At 42.3% G+C, this 27,085-nt stretch overlaps 1 long non-coding RNA gene across 1 annotated transcript in view; it reads right to left on the bottom strand.

The window, feature by feature from the left end:
• The window catches only part of LOC124517588 (uncharacterized), a 30,831-nt gene extending 12,290 nt beyond the window's left edge, over positions 1 to 18,541 (bottom strand). Inside the window, exons 1-5 of the long non-coding RNA XR_006963510.1 lie at positions 18,137 to 18,541; positions 14,510 to 14,681; positions 13,772 to 13,890; positions 8,034 to 8,082; positions 6,161 to 6,291 (exon numbers count right to left, since the gene is read on the bottom strand). This is a non-coding gene — a long non-coding RNA (uncharacterized LOC124517588). The remainder of the gene's footprint in view (positions 1 to 6,160; positions 6,292 to 8,033; positions 8,083 to 13,771; positions 13,891 to 14,509; positions 14,682 to 18,136) is intronic.
• Positions 18,542 to 27,085: the final 8,544 nt, after the last annotated feature.

The raw sequence follows: 27,085 nt of genomic DNA, 5'->3' as shown, positions 1-27,085 counted from the left end.
AGTGCCAGGCTGTCGCTCGGCCACACCAGCCAGTGAATAGACGCTCTATTGTTGTTTGCATCCTGCCCCTTTAATCTGCCTCCAGCACCCCTGTAGACATCCTAATTGGTCCTATGGATCCGGCCTTCTCTGGCCTGTCAGCTCAGCTCTGTGTTCATGGCCCGCTTTCATCTCCCCGCTCGCTTGGCACATTGCTCTATTCTCGTAGTTTCTGATGTTAAAATGCAGCTTGTAGAGCTTGGATGATCTTCATACCATTTCTGCCTCCCTGTTAGTAACTGTACTAGAAAAACAGCTGTTAATCTCAATTAGGTTTTGATTGCTAATTAGCAGCTACCTGTCAGGATCAAGCAGCCCTCATCCTGGTCCCTTCAGCTCCTTCTCATGCAACTGGTACGCTTGGTTTCCATGAGAACCGTTTAGCTGGATGCCTCCTCTCCCCAAACTGCCATCTCTTCTGTGGCTTTTGTAATGTCTCCCCGCTAAGCTCTGAGAGCCCTGGTCTATTCCCCTGCTTCCCGGTTTTCTTCATTTCGTTGTCCGGCCAGAGTTTCCAATGAAAGCCACTTTATCTCTACTGCCAGTGTAGGCTGGAATAGAAATCAGGTGATTAATAAGCCCATTCATTAAATTCAGGTTGAGAGCCCATTCCTTAAGATTTCATCCTTCGACTTCTGGTTTCCAGTTCTGCATGGAAGAAGCTTGCCACTCCGTCCTAACAAGTAAAGGGCTGAACAAACTGAGAAGTCAACAACTTTTCTTCAACGCATGCGAGAAGTATGGTTGTAGGGCAAATGGCAGCCCTTAAAAGTGGCGAGACTGACAGGCAAACAGAACCACCATCCACCAGAGCACAGCGTCTGCGGGAAGGAGCATGCAGGAGGAAAACTTGAACTACAGCTGACAAACCGGTGGGCACTAAGCGAGGACAAACTCTGAGAGGGAAAAACTCTAGAAGGATCCAGTCTTTGCGGGGGGGGGGGAGGGGGGAGTCCCCACCCTTGAGAGAGTTTTACCTCCAGGAGTGTTACCAGGTCCTCACAGTGCACATCAGAGCAAAACCCCCACACGCCTCCCCAGTGAGAGGGGAAAAGGAACTATTTTGAACAACTTCAGAGCATTCTGGTCTTAACAATATCTGCCCACAGGAGAAACTATTTAACCACAGCCTCACGTGCTGGGCTTTTTCCAGAACCTAACCCAAAGGAAGGGAAATATCCAACTCTGGCCCCTTCTAGCCCTACTGTCCTACCTAAGGGGCAGGGGGCTGGGGTTCACATGTGTGGGGTTCACAGTCCAGGATAGGCTCACTCGAACACGGAGATCTGCTAATAGGACTATAGAACACTTCTCTGTCCCCACACTTTACACTGCATTACTAATGGCTTACTCACAGCAGTTTCTTTCACCCAGCCCATTGTGTCTGGCCATCAGAAAAAAATTACAAGGCATAGTGAAAGGTGAAAAACACAGATTGAGGAGACAGAGCAAGCATTAGAACCAGACGCAGATAATGGCAGGGATGTTGGAATCATCAGACCAGGCAGGAATTTAAAACCACTACGATTAACATACGCAGGGCAAAGTAGACAGCATGTGAGAACAGATGGGCACTGTGAGCAGAGAGATGGAAATTCCAGGAAAGAACCAAAAAGAAATGTCAGAGATCAAAAACACTAACAGAAATGAAGAATGCCTTTGATGAGAGACTGGACAGGGCTGAGCAAAGAATCTCTGAGCTTTAGGATAGCTCAACAGAAATGACCACAACTGAAAACCAAAGAGAAAAAAGACTGAACAACAACAACAAAATCCAGAACAGAGTGGCCAGGAACTATAAGACAACTAGACATCAACAAAGGGTATAATGTGAGTAATGGGAGGAACAGAAGGAGAAGACAGAAAGGAATAGAAGAAACATTTGAAATCATGATGACTGAGAACTTCCCAAATTAATGTCAGAAAGTAAAGCACATATCCAGGAAGCTCAGAGAACACCCAGTGGGATACGTGCCAGGAAAACGACTCCTACTGTATACACACACACTGTGCATGTGCTCCCTGGCTGCTGTCGTGCTACTGTGGCAGAGCTGAGTAGCTGGGACAGAGAACTGATGTGCAAAGCCAAAAGCATTTACTATCTGACTCTCTACAGAAAACAATGGCTACTCTAAGCCGAAGGCAAATTTTCCAAAGCTGTATGACACGCTTGTTTTCCTGTTGATGAATAAGAGTTCTGAATATAGGTGAGTGCAGTGGACAAGATGGGAACAGATGGCGAGAGGGATATTTTGACTTCCAGATGAGGAGGCTCAGTTTCTACCTGGTGGCAATGACTTGTCTGGGGTGCATGCCTGCTTCCTCAGCTCCACAACAACTCTTAAGAGTCCCCCTTGTCAGAAGAACCACTTCAGAGAGCCATGTTGTATATAAATCATTCTGGGGAGAAAAATCTCTTCCTCCTCTCTCTGCTAGCATTAAGGGGGTATGAAATTCTAAGTCTCTGCTCCACTTTCCCTACTGCCCCCACGCTGACATTAGGCACTTTCCCTACACAAAAAGTTGTCCTCAATGTTATGGGCAGTAAAGAGGGGGTTCTATGGGCCCAGCTGCTAGGAATGTAGACCATTATGTAATTATCCTGCTGATTATCCCTTTAACATCTGTATTTGTCCATGGAGTTTTCCTAGAACAGTTCTTTTTTTTTTAATTTTTTTAATGTTTATTGTTTTTGAGAGACAGAGAGAGACAGTGCGAGCAGGGGTGGGGCAGAGAGAGAGGGAGACACAGAATCTGAAGCAGACTCCAGGCTCTGAGCTGACAGCACATAGCCCAACGCGGGGCTTGAACTCAGGAACCGTGAGATCACGACCTGAGCCAAAGTTGGACACTTAACTGACTGAGCCACCCAGGAGCCCTCCTAGAAAAGGAGTTCTTGAATGCTATGTGTATCAGAACCACCTGGAAGGCGTGTTAAAATCCAGGTGGTCGGGACCCACTCCACAAATTTCTAACTCTGTAGGTCTGCACTGAGACTTAGGAATTTGCATTTTTAATAAGTTCCCAGGAGCTTCTGCTACTGGTCGGGGGACCATCCTCAAGAATGCCTGCTTTAGGGCTTTATTGGGGAGAATAGTTCTTATCTGCGGAGGACCTTTCCTTTGTTGCTTTGGACTATGGTTTCTCTACTTTCTATCTTCCAGAGCTTTATCACTTTCTGGTAACGGTACTTACTTTATTTGTTTGTTTTACGTAGGATTTGATTCTTTCATTCTATTCTTTCTTATCTATTTCATGGGCACTGAGGACAAGAGAGGAGACAGACACATATGCTACATCTTCTATTGTGATTTACTTTCCTTACGATTTCTTCTGATTCATTTATGCTGAAAGAGTACTTCTCATTCTATATTTACCTCTAGCATTTAATAGGTCAAAGGTCACCCACTGCAATTTATTTTAGAGTGGTAATTTGACTGTGTTCTTCCAAATAGTTAACCATCGGTTCCAGGACCACTTATTCAATAATGGTTCCTTTTTTCACTGATTTGTGATGCCACCTTTAATACATACTAAGCTCGCATCTATACTGGGGTCGATTTCTGGGCTATCAAATCCATTACATTGATCCATCTGCCAATTCTGTTGTCAGTAGCGCACTGCTTTAATTATTGGAGTTGCATTATCTGGTAAGGCAGATTCTCTTTCATTAGTCTTTACTTTCAATATATTCTTGATTATTTTGGCCCTTCGTCTTTAAAATTACTGTATTGCACTCCCTTCTCCCCATTTATCTTGGGTTTTTATGAGGATTTCATAAATCTACTAAGTATTTTGTGTAAGACTGACATTCTTTTTCAACACAAAACCATTATATTAATCTATTCGACTTCTTTTATAGATGTCAAACTTTTGTACTCTTCTGCAAATAGATCACATATTTTTCTAGGTGTTTTATCTTTTTGTTGAAATTATGAAATAGGACTTTATTTTCCATTACAGTTTCTTGTTCCCATTTGGATACAGTTTTGGGGTGGAGTAGAGGGAAGGCTGGCAAGAAGGCCCTTTTTGTAATAAAAGAATTCAACATGATTGGGAGTTTTGGCTTTTGAAAGTGGGTATTTATTTTGGATTTCAGTATATTTGAATTAATGGCAATGCTTGGTGGTTCTTGACTTAAAACCCATAATAATATGCTTGCATTAGGCTGAATTTTTGCAATAAAACAAAGAGAATGTTAAAAATCGAATAATAACAGAAATGTAATTCACAGTTAAGTTTGCCCACCAGTAGGCAGGGACAATGGAGTGCATCAAGCATACAATTAAGCAGATACACTCTTTTTCATTTCATCCAAGGCCAGTTCATTCAGTGCTTGAATAGCGCTAGAATATGTCAGCCCCTTAACAATATTTTTTAATTTAGTTGATATTCCCAAATGATCTCTCCACTTTTGGACGATGTTTTGCATATTGCCTTTAGTTCACAAACGAGAACGTATTGTTCAGGTAATAAAATCTTACCCTGGCACTAAAGTTCAACTAGGCATGCTCTGAAGATGTGCTAACCTGAAAATACAGCTTTATAATATTGGGGGTTATTGCAAACTTAAAGAAAAGATTATCTTAGAACAAAAGCTTACTTAAAGCATTAAAAGCCAGAAGTAGAAAGAAAGAAATCCCAAAGCCTAAAGTAGTCATCAAATCTATAGTAGTTCATCCGATCTAAGACACCACATTTTAAGACACAATATTATCCTATGTATTGCAAAGAAGAAAGAAGATTCTCCCAATAAACTATGCTGTACTATAGACTGTAAGACTGATTACAGTTTTAGAGATTTTAAAATTGGGTTGGGGAGTGTGGTTCTTAGAATCAATTATATATGTTAGGCTGTTTCAGACTAACAGAAATCTGATTCAGAAATCACATCCCTGGAAGCTGAGAGGAGGTGGCAGCTTCAAGAAGGGGCTGATCCAGCAGCTTAATACTGTCATTAAAGACTCACTATCCCATCACAGGATCAATTTCATTCTCTAAGGCTGCTTCCCCTTATAGGCAAAACACAGATGCCAGCAGCAAATGGACTGCAGAATTCCATGTTCACACTGAGTCAAAGAAAGAGGATTATTTCCGAAAAATTAAAAAGTAATTTCCCAGACATCCCTAACTTCTCATTGTTTTCTCAGTAGTCCAACTCCAGAGTCACCTACCCTGTACCCATAGTATTCTGTGACCTGTGCTGTCCAACATGATAATGACTCACTGTTACGGTCACCTCGAGAGGCAAATGAACCCTCACCCGAAATTTGGTTTGGATGTCAAAGCTGATGATGCCACATATACACCAGGAGGATATGAAAGGTTTGATAGCTTATATAATTCAGGTCTCTCTCGAGAGCACAGCAGCCCTCTCAAGCAGGTTCAAAATAGTTCAAGAGAGCAGGGAAAGGGGGCTGGCCTGGTTCTTTATTATAGTCATGGGTGGGACCAGTAAGAGAGTTCCTGGGTGCAGGCAAGGGCTTGGGTGGTTAGAATCTCCCATTGCTGCAAAGGAGGAGCTCCTAGGCTTTCTTATCTGCTTGCATAGATGCAGGCACAAGGGGAAGACAGAGGCGTGAGGCCTAAAAGCTGTCAGCAAACATCCAAAATGAAGATTCCTTATTACATTAGCCAAAGGAGATTGTTTACATTTAAATGATTTAGAATTAAATAGAATTAAAACACAATAATTCACCCCAGACACACTTCGAGTACTCAAAGTCACATGTGGCCACTTATAGAACATTTCCACTATCCCTCAAAATGCTGTTAGAAGTGCTGGTCCCTAGAACAAGTGTCAACAGACTACAGCCCACGGGCCAGATTCAACCCAGTGTCTGGTTTTGTACCGCCTGCTAACTGAAAAACGGTTTTTATATTTTCAAGTGGTTGAAAAGAATCAAAAAAGAGAACGCCATTTTATGAAGTGAACACTATAAGGAATTAACAATTTAGTGTTCCCAAGTAAAGTTTTCTTGGAACTCAGCCACACCCATTCATTTATGTGTTGTTTGAGCTGCTTTTGCACTACAGTGGCCTGAGTGGTCGCCACAGGGGTGTCTGACCACAGAGCCTAAAGTGTTTACTATCTGGCCCTTCACAGGAAAGGCTTGCTCACCTCTCCTCTGCAGGAACAAGATGATCCTTATTAAATCAGGCTCACTCCTGGGAACTGTGGAGTGGGGGGTCAGCTTCCCATGTCTCCTGGGGTGTGTGGAAGCCTGGGGGATACCCGAACAAGTCCAAGTTCTGTTGGGACAGGACAAAACAGAGTTGGATGCTGAGAAGATCACCACCAGTGCCCACAACAGCTAATAGGAAACACAGGCTAACATTTCACTTCTGTGTGGAACCAAACTGATGGTCTCTGAAGCACAGCTCTCTACTCACTAAACAAATGGCATTTCTTACTACAGCATTACAAACTTTCCATAGGAAGACATAGCCCTTGGACTCCACTTTATGTTCATGATGTCACTCAACATCCATGATTTCTCAGTCCTGGCACAAACATTTTCTGTTCATCCATCTTCCTTCATCGTTACTTCTGGTATGCAGAAAGCACAAAATTGCAAACCAATGCCTTGTGTCAAAATTGTCATCCCCACTTTGTCCCTCTTTCTCCTCACCTGCCCCCACCTGCCTCCAGTTTTTTTGCCAATCACTTAGATTTCTTACTCTAAAACATCTCTGCCTAATTAGCTTTGGTCAATGGCATTTATTTTTTTTCCAAGTTTCATTTAAATTCCAGTCACTTAACGTATGGTATAATATTAGGTTCAGATGTAGAATTGAGTGATTTGTCACTTACATACAACACCCAGTGCTCATCTCAACAAGTGCTCTCCGTAGTACCATCACCCATTTAACCCAACCCCCTGCCTACCTCCCGTCCATCAACCCTCAGTTTGTTCTCTATAGTTAAAAGTTTGTTTTATGGTTTGTCTCTCTTCCCCACACTCAATTCCCCATGTTCATTTATTTTGTTTCTTAAATTCCACATATAAGTGAAATCACATGTTATTTGTCTTTATCCAACTGACTTATTTCACTTAGCATTATACTCTCTAGCTCTGCCCTCATTGTTGCAATTGGCAAGATTTCATTCTTTTTGATGGCTGACTAGTATTCCATTGCATATATACACCACATCTTCTTTATTCATTCAGCAGTCTTTGGACGTTTGGGCTTTTTCCATAATTTGGCTATTGTTGATAGTGCTGCTATAAACATCAGGGTACCTCTATCCCTTCAAATCAGTATTTTTGGACCCTTTGGGTAAATACCTAGTATTTATCCCTGCTATTATAGTAAGGTAATTCTATTTTTAACTTTTTTTTTTTTTAACTTTTTGAGGAAACTTCATACTGTTTTCCAGAGTTACTACACCAGTTTGCATTCCCACCAACAGTGGAAGAGGGTTCCCCTTTCTCTGATCAGACAGTTTTAAAAAGTAATACCCATGTTAAAAAGTTTTAACATTAAAAATGATTGATCTTTTAATCTGTAGAAGTTTCATTACTACCCATTCATAGATACTCCCCTCAGAATAGGACACGAATTCTAGAATATGTAATGGAGCAGATTTGATTGATATTACAGGAACAAATTATTAAAACATCTTTTCATCTGGCTAGAGTATCAGGGTTATGAATACCTAGGATGGACTAGAATTAGAGAAGTTTTTTCAAAAGGGATCTCTTATCTAGAGAATTTGAGGAAAATTTGAGTCTAAAACATCTCACTTTTGAGGGGGCACCTGGGTGGTTCAGTAAGCTTAGCGCCTGACTCTTGATTTCAGCTCAGGTCATGATTCCAGGGTCATGGGATCAAGCCCTGTGTTGGGCTTCATGCTGAGTGTGGAGCCTGCTGAAAATTCTCTCTCTCTCTTTCTCTCTCTCTGCCCCTCTCCCCCAATCACATGAGCTCTCTCTTTAAGTAAATAAATAAATAAATCAATCAATAAATAAATAAATAAATAAATATCTTACCTTTGTAAAAAACTATTTCTTCCAGAGGGTTTATCAAAGTGGAATTTCACTGCAAGTCAAATAGAGGAGTGTTCGTATGAGTGGTCAGTGAGTTTTAAATGAGAGGCTTTGGCCCTGCCTTTGTAAATGTTACAAGTCACACTTCTTTCCATTGCTTGCCAATGAATACAGTTTGTGGATTTAAAGAAAAGTAAACCAAAAAAGGGAAGAGGGGGTGGGTTAACAACAACAAAAAAAAGGGATGTCAGGTGAGAATATTTCAACTCAGCTAGCTTGGGAAGAGCTATTGTAGTATTGATGCTGCGGGAAGCCCAGAAAAAGCCCACTGTCGCTCTGATTGCTAATTGGTTTTGAATGGAACAAATTGTGGACTTTAAAATTTATGTTGTCCCCCACCACGCTATTCTCTTCTTAGAAACAAAAGAGAAAATGCCTTTATTGAAAGTATTTATAGGTTTTGGCAGATATGGAGTTTTTTTTGTTTTGTTTTGTTTTTTTAAATGCACACAGCCCTCTTGAAAGAGCTCACCACATCACCCTCTGCCCACCAGGGTGGAAGGACCAGCAGCCTCTTCCATCAGAAATGCTGCTGTGGATCACGGGAGGGAGGGAGGCCTCCTAGTCCAAAAAATGGGCTGTAGGGACCCAATGGGGTTGAGTTTCAGGACACCGAGAGCGGAGAGGGAAAGCTTCGGGAGCATGCTCAACTTATCTTCCAGCTTCTCAGGGAGTGTAAGATTGAATCTTCAGGTGGGTAATATGGTAGTAAAAGGCATGGTGAATAAGTCTTTCGCAAAATACATTCTAGTCAGGTAGAGGACAGACCCAGGGCTACATCTGCCCACTGCAAGGTCCTCTGAGGCCAGGCAGGGAAGATCATCCCCAGCAGTGGCCCCCACTACTACAGTCCACCTTTGCATCCACAGTCACCATCCATAGCCACCCAGTATTCCAAAGCCTTCAGCCTGCCCAGCACAACAGCAATGGAAGGGATCAGGTGGAGCTTTGTTCTGCCCGTTTATATATGAACAGATTTTGTTTGGGGGAAGAAGCCAAGGCGTAGGGGGCTTGAGATACTAGGCATCATCTGAGCATAAAATGTTAATACTTTCCTTACCTCACACATCTGATTCTCCAGTTTGCACATGCTTTTTTCTGTATATCCTTTGAAGCTCTTTGAAGACAAAGAAGCCCTCTATCCTTTGCCCAGAAAAGTTCCACATGCAAAGAGGTCCTTTCAAGTGCGCTTTTAATCACACCAGAGACAAGTTTGCCCTGTAGTTTCCTGTATGTGGCTGGCATACTGCAGACCATGTTATTCTCAAATTGGAGATGCTATTTCCCAATACCTGAAGATTATGTGTCTAGATATCTTAGAATAGAAGGGATGTGCTGATAACCATATTAAAATCATAAAAATACCATTATGTTTTTCAAGGTAGAGTCAGGTTTAGTTAGTCAGGATTGGTTTGCAAGATTCCATTTGTTTCTGTGTTTAAAATAGTGTCAGGTTGACAAGTCTTTTGTTCTCACACTATCACACTGGCTTCTATTCTAATCTGTGTGATACCAGGACAATACAGATAAGCTAAATATGGTTTAATCAATTCTGACTCTTCTGATCTGACTGATATTTTTGCGTGGATTTTGATTAATCAGAAATGTATAGAATATTCATGCCTCATCCCATAGTTATGACAGGTGCAGACTTTGCTTTTCATACGTTCAGAATAATGCCACAATTCAAAGTGTCCCTTTCATCTGACATACTACTAATTGAATGATTTCTTTTATTTTTTGAAATAATGGAATAGCCTGTTGGCTTTATACCTTTGAAATAGGAAATGGGAAATGTGGTTTAGGAAAGCTTCTGTGAAGTGTTATCAAGGGTAAATAAATGTGTAATAACGTAATTCATATGCTCTCTCAACACATGAGAATTTCTGAAGATTTTATTGATGATCAGGAGAATAATGAAAAAATATCCAAAATGGACTCTATAGCAAATATCAAATGATTCAAATCAATATAGGAGGTGGATACCATTTTACCTACAAGGGGAGTGTATTTTTCAGTTCTCCATTAGGACCTTTAATTCCAAATCCCTAAAATCACTGCCACAAGAAAGGGAGAGGCATGAGGGGGACAGAATGGGATCTGGTTTCAAACACACGGCAGATTTCTAGTTGTCTTATCAAAAGCAAAAAGACACTTTCTGCTCCATCTGGGGACACAGAAAGCTGGAAAGAGTATCACACTCATCCTTACAAAAACAACAGCAGCAAACACAGCAACAACATACACACACAAAAGCAGGCAAATGGCAAATCCACACCTTCTCTTTACCCTATCAGAGAGGTAAGGAATGACAGCTGCTTACAAAGACAGAGGAGGTGAGGCCATTTTCTTACCTGGGACACATGCACCTGGACAATGGTAAGAAGAATTTAGCTAAAATTGTGAACAAATTGGTGAGGATTGAGTGTAGGTCAACAAAGGCGGGCTATAAGTGAGTAATGGAGAGAATATAGGATTGCCGGGGGCTTTAGATTTTTACACACGTGTACACTCTTTTCTAACTAACCTACCCATGTGCTCACAAAACATAATGGTGAGGGTCATGAGAAAGCATCCTTTGGAGTATATACTTGTAGAAGGTGAATGGCAGGGCTGTGGGAAAGTGAGGGCTCCCTTCTCCATGATCCTTCGCATACTTCCCCTATGGAACACAAGCCTTATACAGTGGGAAGAAGGGAAACAAACATGGTCACTCTGAGGCACTGTCAAAAACCTATTGTAGCTGAGGAAGAAAAAAGAAAAACGAAATCTTCTAAACTCAGGGCAGAGGCAGGAGGACTGACAAAGCAGTGAAAGCCCATAAGACACAAGGGCCCAGTGACTATCTAAGTCTGACATATTATCTGAACAATAGAGGCCCCTGTCAACATCACCAAGCTAACACATGTCAAGTAACAATGGGCTTCTGTAGGGAGTATTGCAATAGTGTGGAAAGAGACTGTCTCTGAGGTGCAGCAAAAATGGATGACCTAATGCTCAGGGTAAGGCAGCCACTGAGAAAAACCCCATAGTGAATCAGCCCCCATCCTGAACTAGAGGCATCTGGAGCATGCGATGCATTGTGGGTAACCATGGCAACAATAAACCCTAAACACAGCTCAAGTCCTTACTGGATTCATTTAAAACTGCAGAGTAAAGGACTAGCATAAGAAAACCATGCCCAGTTTCAGCATAAAATTCTCTCAGCCTCTACCATTCTACAGAAGATGTCCAGCTCTCAACAAAAAAGTTATGAAGCAAGTGAAAAAAAAAAAAAACAAGGGTAAACAAGACACTGCAAAGAGACAAAGCAAACAAAAGAACCAAACCAGATATGATGCAAATGTTGGAACTTTCAGATCCGGAAGTTCATATAACTATGATTAATATATTAAGGACTCTAATAGGAAAGGAGGACAAAATGCAAGATAAGATAGGTAATTTCAGCAAAGAAATGAAAACTATAAGCAAAAGTCACATAAAAATGCTTAAGTGAAAAAAGTACAGTAGCAGAGCCTTCAGTGATGCCTTCAAAGACCTCATCAGTAGGCTCGACACAGCTGAAGGAAGAATCCGTGAACTTGAAGATATGTCAACATAAACTACAAAAACTGAAACACAGAGAGTAACACTAATGCTAAATAAACAAATATGGGGTTTTTCTCAGTGGCTGCCTTACCCTGAGCATTAGGTCATCCATTTTTGCTGTACCTCAGAGACAGCCTCTTTCCATCTCAGGGCTGTCAGAAAATAAGTGGTCTAGTGTATGTATACTTAGAATCCCAGAAAGAAAAGAGAGGAAAAGAGAAGAAATAATGGCTGCAAAATTTCCAAAATCAATGACAAGTATCAAATATCAACTTTAAGAAATTCAGAGAAGACTAAGCAAGATAAATACTAAACACACACACACACACACACACACACACCCCTCTACCAGCATCATATCCAAACTGCTCAAAGCCAAAGGAGAGGGGAAGAAATATTAAAGACAGCTAGAGAAAAAGAACACAATACAGATAGATAAACAAAGATGAGAATTATAATACACTTCTTGTCAGCAACTATACAATCCAAAGAACAATGAAATGACCAAAAGGAAAAAAAAATCTGTCAATTCAGAATTCTACCCCTGGAAAAAATATCTTCTAAAAATGAAGGAGGAATAAAGAATTTATCAGACAAAGAAAAACATAATATTCATTACCATCATATGTAGCCTGCAAGAAATGTTTTTAAAAAGGTCTTCCAGTAGAAGGGATATGATATCAGACAAAAACTTAGTTCTATATAAAATTAAGAAATGTGGTATGATATAAATTCACAATTTCACTTTTAGCTTCTCTAAAAGATAACAGAGAATCTAAAGCAAAAAATCATTATTTGATTCTTGAAATGGATGCAAAATTTTCTTGGCAGAATCCAACATCCATTCATGATTAAAACCTCCCAGGAAACTAGGAATAGAGAGGAACTCTCTTAAGATAAAAGACATATGCTGGGAGCCTACAGCTAACATCATATATGGAGACTCACTGCCTTGCTCCTAAGATGGGGAACAGACAGGAATTTCTTCTCTTACCATTCTTCTTCAACATTGTACTAGAAGTCCTAGTCAGGGCAATAAGGCAATAAAAACAAATAAAATCCATACAGATTGAAAAAGAAGACATAAAATTCTCTGTCACAGATGACATGATTGCCTGTTATGAAATTCCAAACAATCTACAAAAAGGTCTTAGAACTAATAGGTCAGTTCAGCAAGGCCATGAGGTACATGGTCAATATGCAAAAATCATTTGTATTTTTATATACACGCAATAAAAAATCAGAATGTGAAATTTAAAAAAAAACACTATCATTTACAATAGCACCAAGTGCAGGATCCATACCTTTAAAAAAACTACTGATGAGAGAAATCAAAGAAACCTAAAGAAATGGAGAGATACCCTGTGTTCATGGATTGACCCAATATGTTAATATGTTTATAATACTTATATGAAAGAAGAAAGGAACTAGAAGAGCCTAAACAATTTTGAAAAAGAAGAACAAGCTTGCAGGACTTACATTAGGTGATTTCAAGAATTACTATATAGCTACAGTAATCAAGAAAGTGAGTTACTGGCAAAAGGATGGACACACACACCAGTGGAACAGAACAAATATTCTAGAAGTAGACTGACACATGGATGAGAACCGATTTTTGACAAAGAAGGACAATTCAAGAGGAAATGATAGTCTTTTCAAAAAATGGTGCTGGATATCCCTATGCAAAAAAATTTTGCCTTGACCCATACCTCATACCTATTACAAAGCTTAACTCAAAGTGGACCAGTGACCTACAGATACAATGTAAATCTACAGAATTCCTAGAAGTCAAGGAAGTCAAATCTATGTCAAATTATACCTGATGAGTAATGGTCAGATTATGCAAAATTTTAAGTTCCTCTCCTATTGAAGGATTCTTAATATCCCTGAGCCTTGTCTGAGTACCTGCTCACACAGCACAAAGTCCACGTGCAGAACTTGGCACACACTGGCCCCAGCAAATGAGGGTCCCCACGAGTGTGTGTTGAACAGATTCCTTTCTGTTGCCCATCTTCTTCTCCATGTCTATGTCGCCCCACTTGGCTATCACATTCTCATTTTATGCACTACAAGAAAGGTAAATCAAAACAGACCTAAAAATGTGGCTCTTCTCCGTTGCCTCTTGTTTCTGTCCAATCTTCCTTCTTTGGGGACCACTTTGTGTCAGTCCCTGGCTGATCAGTGTTCACACCATGTCCTGATTTCGTATAACCTGCAATTTTTATGAACACAGAGAAAGATTCACTCCCTCTTCCAAATTAATGATGAAACTGTTAAATAAGGCCATCCCCGGCGGCCATCTCTGCACCTTCCTACCACCAGATACTTTGCAATTTATCAATAACCTTTCTTTGTGATCTTGTAGCTAATTTTGCAAATAAAATTTCCTGAGACATATCAAATCTTTACTAACATAAGATATATTACATCTCTTGCATTTCCCCACCATCTATTCATAACTCTGTCAAAAAAAAAAAAAAGCTATTGTGCTGGCATGATTTGTTTCTTTGAAGCCTAAGCCACTTATTGTTCCTGATATCATCACTTTCCTGCTACTTAACCACACGCGCGTGTGCGCGCACACACACACACATACACACACACAGACACACACACACACAGACACACACACACACACACACACACACACACTTATTACAGCTGGAACTGATGTTTACAGGGCGATAATTGCCAGGGTCTTTCTTTCCTTCCTTTTCACTTTAAAGAACAGGCTATGTTTCATATTCACAACGGTCCATTCATCTTGTAATTTTCCTGATTCTACACCAAGTGCTGAGCCCGATTTTCTATGATTGCTATGTGAATCTTACCAGGAGGCCCATCTTCTGGATCTTGAGCTACATCCTGAGTAATATAGGCCAATGTCAGGAAGGTCCCTTCCCCCTCCCAATGTGAAGAAAGAGCACTTTTCAGGCTTCAAGAGGAAGGCACAGGAGTACTGCATTCTGCCATTGGTGGAAATATTTTTGTTTCAAGGAGTTCCTATGGAGATAAGGGGTTTTAGGAAATGGTACAGATTACAGAAGTCAGTTAAGAATAGAAGTTCTACCTCGTTTACATGTGGCCTAAAATAAATTTGAGACATTTGGCCATCTTAATCCCCTAAATATTTGAAGACTTCTGGTATCTTGTCTTTGTAAGAAAAGAAACTGACGTTTATTGAAAGTCTATCCTGGGGCAGACACTCTTTTAGCTCTCATTTAGTCCACATCGCAACCCTTCATATATATTTTATTATCCCCTTCCTATATATGACGTAGAAGCTGTGGTTATGTGGTTATGCCTCGGGCCATAGGGCAAAAGGTGGATCTGGGACACATATGCAGTCTGGGTAACTTCAGAGGCCTGTCATTCTACACAATCCATACTGTTCTTTATTTTGCAGGAAATCATTCTATGACTGTAGATAAGTCTCTTTAACTACTCCGACCCCAGTTTCCTCGCCTGTGAAAAGGAGAGGTTGGACCAGCTCAGTGCTAGGATCTCTGCCTGTTCTAACACTCTGAAAGTCTTGAATCTGACCTCAGGGCAAGAGAAGACTTCATTGTATTTCCTATAGGGAAGTACTAATTTAAAAAAATAGAAAAAAAAATACAGAGAGAGAGAGAGAGAGAGAGAGAGAGAGAGAGAGAGAGAGCAGTAAGAGGTGGACAGTTTTGGCCTCAGTAAATGGGCATGAGTCTAACGGAGATTGAGAGAGCTCAGCAGCTAGAGGCGATTTTGCAGTTTGGGGATGTATGAAGAACTGAAGCTCCCATTTAAAGTTGTTTCAGACATCTGAAGGGAAAAAAGGGAAACGCTAAGATTTAAATGTATATGACTTCTGAACTCCCGACTCCAACTCGAGTTGCATTCTTTCACCAGGTAATCCAAGAAGCTTCTAAAGTCAGTGTACTACTGAGTGAGGTCCAACCTTCTGAAGAGCATAATTCCATTTAGTGGTATTTCCAGAAATTTTTATTACTTAAAGAATTCAAATTACTAGTATGCCCTTCTCTTAATGTCTTACATCCCTCTCCCCCACCTTTATACATAGGATAAAAGATGTCTTTTCACATAATTTAGTACTTTCGATAGACAGAAAATTGACCTGAAGCTCCGAGAGAAGTGCCCTTACTTATATGGTTGATGACATTCTCAATGTTCTCCCTCCTCCCTCCTCTTTTTTTTCTTCTTTTCTTTTTCTTCTGAGCAGAGTTTTGGTTCCAGGAATTACTATGTCCCAATTTGTAGCTTCTCTAGTCAGTATCATACTTTAAAGAATTCAATGGGCACAATTTTAAAATGCTCTATATTTCCACCTTGTAAGGTCAGCCGAACTCTTTTGAAACCTTGAGACAGGGGCAACTGGGTGGTTCAGTGACTTACATGTCTAACTTTGGCTCAGGACATGATCTCATGGTTTGGGGTTCAAGCTCTGCATCGGGCTCTGTGCTGACAGCTCAGAGTCTGGAGCCTGCTTCAGATTCTGTGTCTCCCTCTCTCTCTGTCTCTCCCCCACTTGTGCTCTGTCTCTGTCTCAAAAATAAATAAAAACATTAAAACAAATTTTTTAAACCCTTAGATGGACAGACCAAGTACTTTAAATAAGTGCTCCTTTCTTGACAGCTTGGATACAATGAAATCTTCTAGAACAGATCCCTGTGCATTTTTGGATGCTAGGTGACAAATGAAGAAATGCGGGTTAGCTGGTAAAAACTGAAGGCCGAAGGACCCCTTCAATCATATTATAAAACTGTATGTATTTAAAAAATTGGGATTCAAGTTCTTTTCTGACTTGATTGAACCAGAAACTCTCAGCAAGAGCTTGATTTCCGGCCCATTATCCAGACCAAAGAGGTCTGGATGAGCTTCTGTTAAGTATGCGATTCTTAAGCCCTCTGAATTCTACTCATCACCAGTCAAGGCGTGTTGCAGACGCAAGCAGAGGAGCTTTTGTGCCCTTTAATTTCTACTGTCTAGGCCATCAGCAGTGCATTCCAATATGCGGCACCCAGCCAGAGCCCCTTCCCAGAGCGGCTACTTTGCTACTCCCTTTGGTTACTCCTCTAGGCTGGGAAGAGACAGAGACGGCAAATCCAGCATAAGAAATGCCGCTGCGTTCGTACTGCATAAAGCGTCTCATGAAACGCAGAGCTACAGAGCACTGTCAAGTGCTTCTGGCTCCTGCGGTGGTCGAAATCGTGTAACGAGTGCAGCGAACACATATGGGGGGACCCCCTCACCTCTGTTTCTTGCCAGGCTCTGGGATGACAGACGTGAGGGCTCCTGTCCAGGGAAGGTCTGCGGAGAGCCCTGTCACAGCCTGTGCTCTGCTCAGGCAAACGTGCCCATGAGAGGGCTCCTCGCGTGCCACCTCAGCTTGGGCAGCTCCCAGGGCCTGTTTTGCATGCAGGTGCGGACACTGAGGACGCCTGTGCCGGCAAAAAAGAAAGTGGAGTTCTAAGTCCTTCCCCACCAATTCCTGAACCCAGATGGTCATGAAAACTGAGACCTATGCTCTTTACCTCCTGAGCCTCAAACTGCACGGAGTTTCTAGTCCAGGCCTAAAGGTGATTTGTTCTTTATGAATATAGCCAAGGTGTCAGCATTCAATGTAAACATATCTTAAATTGTAGACACGACCCCTTTTTTTTCCCAATGTTTTTATTACTTATTTTTGAGAAAGAGAGAGTGCGAGCGGGAGAGGGGCAGAGAGACAGGCAGAATCTCAACCGGGCTCAGCGCTGTTAGCGTAGAGCTGGTCGCAGGGCTTGAACTCATGAACCCTGAGATCATGACCTGAGCGGAAGTCAACAGACACTTAACTGACTGAGCCACCCAGGTGCCCTGATACGATGCCTTTTTTATGAAAAGGTTTGGGAAGCTGCAACCATATAGACTGTGCAGATAGTTTTAATAAGCGTGTGTGTGTGTGTGTGTGTGTGTGTAGCATACATTATGCATGCTCTTTTAGAAAAATTATAAAATTAAGAGATACCAACAGAAACAAGAATGAATGTAAGTGACCCCAAATTCAGAGTCCATCACTGTTAATCTTGTAGACTCTTGTGGTTGTCCATATATGTGCCTCTAAATTAAAAATGTCGACATCCTGTAATAGAAAAGGGCCATATTTTACATACTGATTTTATTCCACTCAGTAATATTATAACTCTCTTTGCATGTCTCTGTCATAATATATATATTTACATTTTTATTCTAAATGACTATGAATAGTATAATTTATTTCATCAATTTCCTATTATCAGACTGCATGTTTTAATTTCTCATTCACAAACGTGACCTGAAAGTCTCAGGCTTTTTGCTAGCCAATGAACACAAATGTAATCCCAGTAACATAAATTTCCCCAATTTAATAATGCTAAGGCCCCAATTCCCATCATTTTCAGAATCTTTCTCCTTAAATGTTTCCAGGAGCCCCCAGGGGTATGTACCTGTGTCAGTGGATCATTCCTGCCATCGCCTGCTTCCACGGCCAGCCAGGCCAGGGTGACAGACACACCCCGTGTAGGACAGTCCCACGGGGGGGCACTTTAGGCTGGAGTTTTGTTTCTCTTGTTGTACCGACTCATCACGGTGTTCTGAAAATCCACTATTCCCAATGTTGGTACAACCAAACTACCATTACTGTTCTTCAAGATGGATGATCTTTATTGCTGGCACTACCCCTGTGAAGTGAGAAGGAAAACACACCTTTGCCATGCTCAGGTAGGGTCCCGTAGCAAGGCTACTCCAAGCCCAGTGTGTCCGGTGTGGAGGGACACGCTCTATCATTCTTACATAACTTCTTTCTCTGAGCACGAACCTCGTCTCCCTGGTAGAGGTAGGGACCAGCTATTCTAGTTTGCTGAGACTTTCCTGATTTCAGCATGGGGGGGCCCAGGCCCCAGGAACTCCTCAGTCCCAGGCAAACCAAAAAGATCAGTCGCTAGCAGAGGGATTGGCTCAAGGGCTGGCATCAGCTAACATGCTGTGTTTCAAACCACTGGTTACTTCTAATGATGAGGTCCTGCCTGACTTGCCTCCTCCTATATGATAAAATTCATCTTAGCACTCCCCCCATCCGGTTTCCACTGAGGCCGCATTCACCAAACCGTCCTGTATATGTCTCAACCTCAAAAACAAAACAAAAATAACCATAACGTTTCAGTTATTTTGTCCTCAAGAGGCCCTTCAACTCCTGACTTAGCCTGTGCTCAGCTTCTTAAACCAGTGAATGCAAATGCATATGGGAGAAGAGATGTTGCCTGAGCCCACCTGCTGCTTTCACCTAAACAACACTCTTATGAACATCTTGTACTTAGAGCTCTAAGTAGGAGTCTGACTGGTTCCTTAGGCTAAATCCCCCGAAATGTAATTGGCTTTTGGTTTTTGATAGGAGTTGCCAGAGCGCCCCTCAGAAAGTCCATGCCAGTGTAGTGCTTTGAGTTTATATTTTTAGCCATGAAAATGTATGTCCAGAATGAAAAGAAGTTCTGACCTGTTTATAGGAAAACGGAGTACATTCCATGCCAGAAAGTACTTGCCAGAGGGGAAGGGAGAGAATATGAACAGACGGCTGGGGAAGAATAGTTCCAGAGTTGCCAGAAAGGATACGAAGCTTTAACAAGCCCCTTACATTCAGAGCTTTGTGCTTATTGTGCACACCTTCTCCTAGAATATCCATGCAGTCCCGTCTAATACAATGTTTCCTCTTTCCCTCAGGTCCAAATTCTTGCAGGCTGCTCAGGCAGAGCCCAGCCAGGGAACCCACACTTGGAAGGAAAAGAGAGGCTGGGAAAAATTCCACTCTGACTTGCCTTCTTGTCTTGTTCGATTCCCACAGAATCTATCGCTGTGTGGCCCCAGGAAATTAAACTGATAAGACACCCAGATCCAGGTCACTATTAGTGAAAAGAAGTAATGGTCTAGTTAATTGCAGAGCTGTCCAAGGTGGGGTGGGGATTCTGCCTCGGGCAAAGTTCCAGAAACAATGTGCCAGACTGGTTGGGGTAACTGACGAGGTTTGGGGCATTGTGCAACCCCTGGTTACCAGCCTCCAGGCTGCCAGGGCCCAGCTCCCAGAGTTGGCTTGAAGGGTTGGCTTGGCAGCTCCTAGAATCAGGCAGGGAAGGTGAAACCTGGGAACACGGAGCATATCAAGTGAATTTATCCCATAAGGTAAACTCAATATATACCCTGGGATGAAAACCACAGGAGACGTGTCCCAAGGGCATGTCCACCTATATCCCGTTTTAAATTTTAAAAAAACTGTAAAAAAATGCATAAAAATGCATTAAAAATAGAGCACCATGTTTGCATGAACAATTTGTAATTCTCCTCGTGCAGAAGTTACTGGCAATGATCTGCTCCTCACTGGGCAGTGCGGGAAGCAAACCAATACGACCATTAGATCTGATTTAAATGCTTAGGGCACTAAATAGACACATATTTACATAATTAACCATCCAAATGAACACAAATAAAAGACCCAATTCCCTCAGCACTACAGCAGAGTCCAGAGCAGGCAGATGGTTCTGATCTTGGTCCTAACTGACCAAGGGTTTCCAACCAGGAACAGGCTTCCAAGAGGCTCCCACTTTGCTCATTCAAGACTCATTTCCCTGAACTGCCTGGACTTAAACGAAAAACAAGGAACAAGAACATCCTTGCGCTGAAGATCATGGCTGAGACAGTGTTTCTACCTGGGTGCTTAACTCTCCTATGTCTCTGAAAGGGAAATATTCCAGAGAGGAGGCTTGGGTTCCAGCCCCAGTAGGTCAGTCGTCCAGTTGTGGAACCACAGGCAAGTCGCTTTCCTTAGAGAGCATCAGCCCTCTGCACCTCAAACTTAGGAGCTTGAACTAAATGGTCTCCCAAGATCTCTCCTGCTCTAACATTATCAGCAAAAGCTCTCACCAAATAAAGAAGCTGAGAGCAAGAGCTCCTGTCTCGTGTACTTGTTGTGACTATTAATGATATAATGGGTATAAAACCAAATGTTTGGCACACAGTAAAAAGTGGAACAGAAGGTAGATATCTAGAAAGTTTACTCATTTTGGTTGACGTTAGTTGGGGGGCTGGCACGTGGTACAAAAAGTTCATTTTTATGTATTTTCCAGGTTTCACATTTCGCTGTAACACAAACGTAACTTCAGTGAAATCAACTGGAGAGCCCACAAAAGCCTTTCCAGTGGCCTCTACCAACCCCGGATTTAACAACATGAAGAGGGCTATTTAGACAGTTTAAGGCTACATATTTACAGATGGGATTTTAAGGGTGAAAGCCCATTTGTAACCCTAAGGTGTTTAAACAACCCTGCAATTTGATCTCAGATTCCGCCGGCACTGAGCTAACTCCCCCAGCCTCCTGTCTGCCATCGCAAGCCTGACTTCCAGGACCACCTGTCAGCTGCCGCAGTGGCTGGGGCTTTGTGAGACTCCCAGCTGTAACCTGATCCCCACAACTGCTCCAGGGACGCTGCAGCTGCCACACAATTTGTAAGTTTTATGGTGCTGTACAGTGGCTGGTGTTCAATGGCATGCCTCTGGAAAGTTTCCATTCATTCATCTGCTCATTCACCAAAACATGTTGAGTACTTACTAAGGGCCAGGCCCCATGCTAACTAGGCACTGGGAACAGAAAGGGAGTAAAACAGGGGCTCTGTCTTGTGGGGCTTACTGATTAGCAGCAGGCATGGACAGACAAAGACATATTACAACTCGGCATCATGGTACAAGAATAGAAAGGGACATACACCTGAGAGAAAGTTGTTACCCATCCAAGGTGGGGGGGGGGTGGAGGAAGGGTCGATTTCCCACAGGGGTGACACGTGAGTGGACTGTGAAGCACTTCTCTTGGCTGCTCTACCAAGTCTTTGTCTAGTCAAATGAGTTCTCGCTTTCTTATTCACCTCATCTCTGTAGCCACGCCTCCTACCCCCAACACACACAGAGGCACCTAATTTCAACCTGAAATCCTGCTATTTCTTCTTCTGCCTGCTTTCTCTGTCCCACAGCTTGGGTCCAAACCATAATCGCTGCACACATGGACTCCTGCCTCCCAATCAGCTCCCCTTCCTCCAGCCTGTGGGGGTCCCCTCTCTTCTATTGGACACACATCATCTAGAATCATCTTCCTCCAGTGTCACTTAGATCACATCGCTCTCCTCTTCACACGCCCGTAAAGGCTCCCAGCTGCCTCCCAAATCATATTAAAACTCCTCCTGTCTTGGGCTTCAAAGCCCACTACCAATTAGCCCTGCTTTGCCTAACTGCCATCCTTCCTGCTAAGCTCAGGTTGGTGCGCTCCGCTTTAGCCAGGCAAAACTCTTCCACCTGCTTCTTTCCACCTGCACTGCTGTCCCTAAGCACGGGGCTGGCTGAAATCACTGTGTGGGGGCACAGACTCACGGTGGTGGGGGGGGCGTGTGTGAGGGGGCAGTTTGCAGGGGAGGGAAGAAGAGACAAGGGAAGCCGACTCTTCCCAATATTCCGTTATAGGAGAAAGCTATAAAATAAGAGGACCAAGGGTAAGGATGAAACACCAAGGAGAGAGTGGAGTGGACGGCTAACAAGCAAGGAGGACCGCGAACCAGTGTTCAGATGCTGGCTGTGGGAGGCTGAAAGGGAAAGCAAGCCAACCCTTGCTTGAACGGTGTTTCCCTGCCTCCCTGCCTTCCTTCTGTATCGCCCAGTCCCTTCGACCTATAAACTGAATCAGGACACTCCTATCCTTAAGCCCCCTGCCAATAACTTCTCAGGGTCGAATATAGCTCTGGCGTCTTTTACTCTGATGACTGTGGTCTGATTCTTCTTCCTTGTCTAGTGTCACCTCATACCACTTTCCTCACTATGCTCTAGACCCTCTGGTTGTTCTTCCAGGCTCAGGAATATTCTCCTCCCCACCCCCACCCCCACCACTCCCCTGCAGGGCCTTTGCACATGCTGTTCCCTCTGCCTGATACCTTCTTGATCACATTCGTCACCTGACTCTTTTCATCATTCAGGTCTCAGCTTCTGTGTCCCCTTCTCTGCCCCCCTTCACAAAAATCCCGTGACAATCCTGGCTGTTCCTTTCATAGTATTAGTTACGTTGTGTAAATCTACATGTAAGAATTCATTTTCTCACCGTAGCCACCTCCACTAGCAGGTTGTAAGCTCTCTGAAACCATTTGTCTTGTTCACTGATGCACCCCTACAAAGCACCTGGCACAGGGTAGGAGCTAAGACTTTGGTCACTCAGGATTATCTGGATTTCTCCGAAGCACAGGCACCCTATGATTGGTCCAAGTTTTGGTCAAGAAGAAACACTGACATTCTAGAAACCTTCCCCCTGAAATGCCTCACACACCCAATCCACCAGGCCACTATATCTTGCCTTTCAAAATCTGTTCCAGAATCTCCTATTTCCAAGACATTTTTCGAAACTACCCCCTCCTGAGTCTGGTCCAGGACTTACAAACTGAAGCACCTACAGACACAGGCAAGTAATTGGGAGGGATGGGCCAGTAGGGAGAGCTAGGACCATGCTTATGCCCCATCTAAAGGGAGACAGTCCCTGCTCAACTCTAGTGGGTGTTAATATGCAGGAAAAGCAGGCCCTGCATTGTTAGATCTTCCAATTTTTCAAAAAAGCTTTAAACAATCTGAATTTCCATATGACGCATCCAGATTTTTTAGAACATGTAGAGGCATATTTCTGCAATTCCTATCAGCCTGATGGTCAACTTCTGCTCTATTCTTCCAGGGAAGGTGCCCACCACTTGAGTTCCTATGTGGAGGGCATGCTTACATTCCCATGTCCTGTGGTCAAGGCCGGGCTTCTCCTAGGGCAGAAGTTATGCCTTTGCCTTCTTCGCAATCCCTCCAAAGCACCTAAGTGAGCGCTGAACACGATTCTCCTTGTCAGTGCTGGTGCCTAACAAAGCGTTTCTTACAAAGGCAGCAACCGGCTTTGCTGTTTTGTGAACAGAAGCCTTGCCTGTTACACTCAGCAGCACAGCACTTCACACAAGGCTTATATATTTCGTTCATTAGACCTTCATCCCTCAATCAGGGTTAGAGTTACAGACTCTGTCTCCTTCATCCATTCTCCTTCTGCTTTAATTTCTTGTTGAAAAGTATGCCCATCCTTTGTTCTAAATTCCAATCTCTTTTGTGCTATGATGATAATGTTAACTTTGTAATTGTGCATAAGTCAGCAAACCAGAGTAATGCCTTATTCATCCAGCATCGTCAGGAAATGAGGTGTTCCACGTAATTAAATTGTCCAGATAACTAGAGCTAACCAACATTTTAGAGATCAGCGTTTAAAAAGAGTAAATGGAAACATCCCCGAATGCATTACATACTCTCTTGCCTTATTTATTTTAAAATCATTTCATGTCATTTTTTTTTTCCAGCAGAGAAACAAAAGAGTAGAGTGATCATCATGTCTTCCTCCTCCTGGTGCCCCAGCCTCCCACTTCCTATCCCTAACAGATGCTACGTAACTGCCATTACCAGGTTATGGGGGGGATCTCTCTCCTCAGGTTTTTTTTTTTGTCACATAAGGTGACGTGCTAGGACACTGTACTGCACCCTGCCTTTTAAGATCTTATACCTCAGTCATCACTCTTCATCAGTACATACAGAGATGCTTCATTCTTTATAACGGCAGCATTATTGTGTGGGTGCAGCATAATTTAAACTGTCCCTACCGATAGGCATCTACCTGTATCCAACCTTCTGCTGTTCTAAAATATGCCACAAAGATACTGTAATCATAATCTCTGTATTTACTTCATTTTGCACATGTTTGAGTATGTCTGTGGGTTAAAATCTCAGAAGCACTGGGTCTAAGAAAGACAATGTGCATTTGTAATTTTGGTAACTACCGTTACATCGCCCCTCACAGAGTATGTATCTGTCATTCTCTCTTGCCATCACTGTATGAGCAGACTTGGTTCCCCACACTTTCAGTGGCATGATCTGCAACCAAGCTCTCCTTCTGAAGTTTTGTCAATCAGTGAGTAAAGAATATTAACTCATTTGTTAAAAAAATATTTATATTGTGGAATGTGGCTTTTGTAAAGTGCCCATCTTTGTCTCTTCTAATATTTGGCTTGGGGTGCCTGGGTGGTTCGGTCGGTTAAGCATCCAATTTTGGCTTAGGTCATGATCTCGTGATTTGTGAGTTCAAGCCCCGCGTGGGGTGCCATGCTGATGGCTCAGAGCCTGAAGCTTGCTTTGGATTCTGTGTCTCCCTCTCTCTCTCTGCTCCTCCCCAACTTGTTCTCTCTCTCTCTCTCTCTCTCAAAAATAAACATTAAAAAATATATGGTTTGGTTTGACTTTGACGTTAGGATTGCGATACCTACTTTCTTATTGTTTCCATTTTATTATAATCTTTGTCCACTCTTTTTTCAAATTAAGAGACTTTATTTTTAAGTTTATTTATTTAAAAAAATTTTTTTCAACGTTTATTTATTTTTGGGACAGAGAGAGACAGAGCATGAACGGGGGAGGGGCAGAGAGAGAGGGAGACACAGAATCGGAAACAGGCTCCAGGCTCTGAGCAGTCAGCACAGAGCCCGATGCGGGGCTCGAACTCACGGACCGCGAGATCGTGACCTGGCTGAAGTCGGACGCTTAACCGACTGCGCCACCCAGGCGCCCCAAGTTTATTTATTTTAAAAAAGAGAGAGAAAGTGAGCATGAGCAAGGGAAGGGCAGAGAGAGAGAGAGAGAGACAGAGAGAGAGAGTATCCCAAGCAGGTTCCGCATTGTCAGGGCAGAGGCCAAAGCGGGGTTTGAACTCGTGAACTGTGAGATCATGACTTGAGCTGAAATCAAGAATTGGACGCTTAATCAACAAGCCACTGAGATGCCCCAAGACATTATTTTTTGAGATAAATATCAGGTTTACAAAAAGATTGAACCAGAGGTACAGATTTCCCGTATACCTCATCTCTGCCCCACCCCCCACCACATAGTTTCCCCTCTTATTAACATCTCACTTTAGTGTGGCCTATTTGTTACAATTAATGAAGCGATACAGACACATTATTAACTAAGTCGTTCACTCTTTGTGTTTGGGTTTTGATATATGCATAATGTCACGCATCCACCATTACAGTATCATACAGAATAGTTTCCCTGCCTTAAAAATTCTCTGTACTGTACCTGTTCATCCCACCTCACCATCCCCAACCCCTGCTAACCACTGATCTTTTCATTGTCTCCACAGTTTTACCTTTTCCAAAAGTCATACAGTTGGAGTCATACAGTACGTAGGCTTTTCAGATTGGCTTCTTTCATGTACAATTAGGCATTTACAGGTCCTCCACACCTTTTCATGGCTTCACAGCTCATTTCTTGTTGGCCCTGAATAATATTCCACCGTCTGGCTGTATCACAGTTTCTTAATCTATTCACCTATTGAAGGACATCTTGGTTGCTTCCGATTTAAGGTAATTACGACTAACGCTGCTATAAACATTCATGCGGAGATTTTTGCAGAAACGTAAATTTTTTGTTTCATGTGGATAAATACCTAGAAGAAGCACGTTTCCTGGATTGTACGGTAAGAGTACATGTAAGTACTGTTTCCCAAAGTGGCCCAGCCACTGTGCATTCCCACAGGCACCGAAGGGGAGTTCCTGTTTCTGTGCATCCATGGCAGCATTTAGTGTCGTCACTGTTTCTGATTTTAGCCATTGTCATATGTGGATAGTAGGATCCAGTATCCAGTGGTGTTGTTTCAGTTTGTAATTCCCCAGCGACATATGATATTGAGCATCTTTTCACATATTTATTTGCTACCTGTATATCTTCTTTGGTGACCTATCTGTTCAGATCTTTTGCCTTCCTTTTAATTGGGTTGTTTATTTTTACTGTCAAGTTTGAAGAGCTTTTGGTATCTTATGGTTATACCTTTAAATGATATTTGTTTTGCAAATGTTTTCTCCTGTTCAGAGGCTTGTTTTTAACTCGTACTTTTAATTTGCAGCTTCGTCGTGCAGAATGAGGTCGAACACCTTTTCATATTTCAAGGACTGCTAATATTTTTCTTCCCGTGTCTTGTGCTGTCGTATCCTTTGCTCCTTTCATGTTACTGATTTAACCACCCTAAGAAAATCTAACCATTATTTGATAATTGGATCATTAGCATGAACACGGATTGCTACACTACTGTGATTGTCCAAGCTGCTTTGCTCTCTTGGGCTCTTGTATCCGGTGTTTTGTTTTGTTTCGTTTTTTTCCTTAAGTTTCCTCTTTTCTCCCTAGGTTTTAGGATCAGTGCCATCACTTTTTGTTTCCCTCAAACATCTGTCTTTCAAAATCTCTGCTCCATCTTGTAATTGAGTTCCTGATACTTAAACAGTATAATTTGTTATAATAGCCTTATTCGTGGGTCAATT

This window comes from Lynx rufus, unplaced genomic scaffold (genome assembly GCF_022079265.1).
Source record: "Lynx rufus isolate CCGP_SWC_20201006 ecotype Redwood Valley unplaced genomic scaffold, mLynRuf1.p SCAF_1, whole genome shotgun sequence".
In the NCBI taxonomy this organism is placed as follows: Eukaryota; Metazoa; Chordata; class Mammalia; order Carnivora; family Felidae; genus Lynx; species Lynx rufus.
Note: the sequence above shows the minus strand (reverse complement) of the source record. Positions and strands in the feature narration are given on the sequence as shown.